Source organism: Staurois parvus, unplaced genomic scaffold (assembly GCF_062004578.1).
Source record: "Staurois parvus isolate SC_StPar_1 unplaced genomic scaffold, SC_StPar_1.0 ptg001260l, whole genome shotgun sequence".
Lineage (NCBI taxonomy): Eukaryota > Metazoa > Chordata > Amphibia > Anura > Ranidae > Staurois > Staurois parvus.
This window is the reverse complement of record NW_028319056.1, coordinates 218,798-223,724: the sequence shown is the minus strand read 5'-3', so window position 1 is coordinate 223,724 and position 4,927 is coordinate 218,798.

The window sequence follows — 4,927 nt, the reverse complement described above, 5'->3', positions numbered from 1 at the left end:
TCACACACAGTACACGGCTCCCTCTGAACGCTTCCAGACACAGCCGCATAAACCTTAGAACCTGGTCAAGGTTTACGAGAAAAGGAGGAGCCCAGATAGAAGGGTAACTGCGTACAATTGATATCTTTATTGCCCTCATGCAGTGTGATTATATCTAACACTCCCTGGACTCCAATGTTTCTACAGTCAACAGATTTTAGTCTTTTACTTAGCATGAGAATGTAATGAAATACTTCCGTGTAAACAATGTGATTATCACACAAAAAGTGACATCTATTGTTATTAATGTAGATCTAAAACTTGGATGACATTTCGTTTCCTAAAGTTCTGTGTATTGTAAATGGTCGCAATGTTTTGTTTTTTTCATAAAATCCTGTTTTCACCTGTTTTTTTTTTTTGCTCTTTTCACTTGCTGATTCCCCCATCCTCCTTCAACCACTTCCTGGCTACAATACATACATTTTAAAATATTGCAAAAATTATGAGTGCAGCGCTAATTAGTATCTAATAGAACCGTAATACAATATATACTCAATCCCCAAAATAAATCCAAGATACTCAATACATATACAGTGTCATGCATGTATTCCCTCAAAGGGAATATCTCGTGCAAAAACGTGAAAATAAAGTAATATATACTATAATAACATATATACTAATAATAAACAGTGCCACACAAAAAGTGCACAAAGGAATAAACGATAGTTCAAATACAAGAAAAGTCCAAAGTAAATAATAATAATACTGATGATGCTGTGCTTAATGATGAACTTCACACTCCACTCTTCATGCAAAATTATGTGCAGTGTACGTGATTCACACGTGACAATCCTTAACAGCCAAAATGCCCCCTCACCTCCTTCCTTAGACCCCAAGGGGCTAGCACGCTTTCAGGATCACACGATCCTATCAGTATGGATCACTCTCTAGAAAATATCTTCCTCCTCCAGCGTCGACCAGTTTAGCAGCCAGCTCCTCCCAGGGTCATAGTAAGACACAAGCAGAGACCCTCCATAGTGCAACCAGTAATTTTATTGGTAACAGGTATAAAAAGTAGATTTCCACTCACAAAACAATGAATCTTCCAGCCTCCTACCACATGCTATGGGTGTACTGCATGGGTAATACACAGGGTGTTCCAATATGGCCGCCACGCCGGAAATGACGTCACCACAATTACAGGAAGCTCCTCCCCACGTACCGACTAGTTGCGTCACGCCCACTTCATGACTTCATCAGGGCAAATACATACATTTGCCACAACATTGACTGCCCATTGCTCTGGTCCTGAACATAAATGTGCATTTCATGTATGTAAAGAAAAATAGTGAAGCGCTTACATTACATAAAAATTAATATAAAATAAAAAGTGCCTTCAAAAATGATAATAAATATCATAATAATATGTGACAACTCTGTATAGTATACACTAATGTCTCCCTCTAACGGAGGAAGAAAAATGGTGCAACCAAACTTATTTAAAATAGTGAATTAACACACACTGTGAAAAATACTATTTTGAAGTGCATTTAATCAAAAACCTCCACAAATCAAATTAAGAGTGAATATACAAGTGAATAAAAACTCATATAATATATCAATTAACCACTAAAATTTTGTGCCTAATTTGCACACATTATATATACATCATAGGTGAAAATGTTAATTCACTATTTTAAATAAGTTTGGTTGCACCATTTTTCTTCCTCCATTAGAGGGAGACATTAGTGTATATTATACAGAGTTGTCACATATTAATATGATATTTATTATAATTTTTGAAGGCACTTTTTATTTTATATTAATTCTTATGTAATGTAAGCGCTTCACTATTTTTCTTTATTTATTTGTACTTGGTGGTGTAAGTTGAGTGACGGCAGCTACATAATAGAAAATAGCCATCCTATTAAGCGCAGGAGGATTCTTTCTTTATTCATTTCATGTATGTGCAGTTTTTTTATTTTTTTTTGGGGGGGGGGGGGTCTGCATACATGAATTTCAACTGTATGTATATAAATTTGTATATCAATATATATCTATGTGTTGTGATAGTGCGAGGCCCTGCCACTGTGAAAATGGGTGGGAAAAGGTCACAGGGTTCACACATGTGCAGAGTGCAGGATTCTGTGAGTAGTGGTGGTGCAGAAACGTTGCACTCCTAACAGCCTGATCTGAAATGAAATTGGAGAGTTTCCTTGGCTCCCCCCAGGACATGTCCCTTGATGCATTTCATCCCACTCCTCAGGGTTAATCATAGAGAGTGGGGGTGGGTAAAAACACATTAGGAGGCGTGGCCTGGGAGGAGCCAAGGCTGAGACCGCTCTCCACTTTAATTTCAGATTGGCCTTTTGGGAGTGTGGTGTTTTTACACTCCCTGTACATGTCGCTTCTGGGTGAGTACTTGAGACACCGGCACCCACATCATGCGTGGATCACTGGAGCTGGTGCTAGACAGCACTCAAAGCCACTCTGGAGTATCAATTATGAGAGGAGAAAACAGTTTTTACAGCTTTCTCCGGATCTTAATATTCCCGGCTGGGCTTTGTAGTATGGAGATTTTGAAGTGTCTTGGGAGGGAAAAAATCTCCACCCCAGTGTCCTAGTTTTGTTGAAAACAAACAGGCTGTGCGTCCAGGTGCATACAGCTCTTATAATGAAAGCCTGAGGATAGCCCAGGTAAGTTGCTGCTATGTAGAGGCACAGCCTTCCTGTGACGACAGTGGTATGCTCCAACCAGGAGGGGTGACCATTTTGGGACACAAGACCCTATGTTGGGGGAACTTCTTGCCCACAGAACTGGGACAGTCAGGACAGCAACACGGGTCCAGAGAGAATGAGAAAGCTGAGGTGACTAGCAAGTCCACAGAGGGTGCTGGAGGGAGTTTGAGTTCCCGAGAAATGTGAGAGAACCTGGGGTGTGGGAAGAACCCTATCTGAAGGCCTGGAGTGGGCCCATACAGTGAGGTGCTGTGATGAAAGGCTAAGTGAGCCTGAAGAACCCAAGGTCTAATGGAGCTGCTGAAGCGTAGCCAGGTGGGCTAGCATATTCAGTTATCTGTTGTCTTGATGAAGCTGGAAAATCTCTATGGGGGGAAACTTGCACTTTGTGTTAGACTTTGCTTTGCCTTACTTAATAAAAGTGGGCTGCCAAGCCATTTAAAATACAGCTGGAAATTATGGGATCTCATTTACAAATCTATCTATCTATCTATCTATCTATCTATCTATCTATCTATTATCTATCTATCTATCTATCTATCTATCTATCTATCTATCTATCTATTATCTATCTATCTATCTATCTATCTATCTATTATCTATCTATCTATCTATCTATCTATCTATCTATCTATCTATTATCTATCTATCTATCTATCTATCTATCTATTATCTATCTATCTATCTATCTATCTATCTATCTATCTATCTATCTATCTGATTGTCTATCTGTTATGATGTCCCTGAAGATGATGTGTTGAAAGCAGAAAAAATGGATAAACGTAAGGCTTTGAGCAACTTTGACAAGGGCCGAATTGTAATGGCTAAATGACTGGATCTTAGCAACTCCAAAGCTGCAGCAGCTTTTTTGGGATGTTCCTGGTCTGCAGTGGTCAGGACCGACCAAAAGGGATCCAAGGAAGGAAAACTGGTGAACTGGCAACAGAATCATAGGCAGCCAAGGCTCATTGATGCACATAAGAATCCCATTGGCCGACGTAGTCCAATCCAATAGAAGAGATACTGTAGCTCAAACTGCTGAAAAACCTAATGCTGATTCCAATAGAAAGGTTTCAGAATACACAGGGCATTACTACTGATTGCTTGGTACTAGATGCCATATTATACCTTCCAAGGTCCAGCAGATTCCATGCCTCAACAGGTTATAGTGGGTGATCATAATGCTATGGATGACTGGTATATATATATATATACTGTATATCTTTTCATAGAGTACTGCTTTAATCTATTGATCCCATTAACCATTTTTCTTAACAGATAAAGAAGTAATTATCTTAGAAACTAAGCTAGGAACACAGAAAAAAATGATTTAGGAAATGGGTCAACTGGAAACCTTACCTACTAAACAGAATGCAAATGTTAGCAATATATCCCGATACTCAGATTTTATATATTATAGATATTAGTAATACTCAAGTAGAATCTTTCCTCCCTCACTTTCCAGTAATGCAAAGGGAAGCTGTTGTCTGTTTGGATTTCTTATTAGTAAAAAGCACTATGCAAGGTGTGATTAGAGAGATCCAATAATAAGTCTGCTGAACGAATTTATCTGCCTGGGGAAGCCTTATAGTCGGCTCTCACAGTGTTTTTTCTCTATCGGGGGGGGGGGGGGAGACATGATTGTTATAAACCTGAGGTGACATCATAATTTGGTGGTCATTTGGTAGAGGAGCAGGCAAGATACTCCAGCAAGTTGTGGACACGTGATGATCTGTATTCCTTGTGCTGCTAAAGTTTGAATTTTAAGATTACATGAAATAACAGCGTATACAGTATGTGTGCAAAAGGAGACAATAAGAGGCCAGCTTGCCTCCTAGTGCCATTTTTCAATTTCAGTAAGACACTAGTTTGCTCCATTTTCTTTCCAGGGTTTCCCCCCGATATCAGAATACAGTTTTTTTCTTACTGTTCCCTCCAGACTTGCTTAAATACCCACATGGAAGAAAATATATTTGAAATGCTACAATTTTGGCCATATTTAATATATTAAAAAAATATATAAATATATTTTTAAATATATTTAATATGGCCAAAATTTTAGCATTTCAAATATATTTTTCTTCCTTACGAGATTTGAGCTTATTGCTCTTTAGGTTGACTTTACTTATTATTGACAACACCTCGCCCCCCCAAAAAAAAGTTAATTTATGGCTTAGAGATAGAGAAACAAAGTACACACACAAAGAGA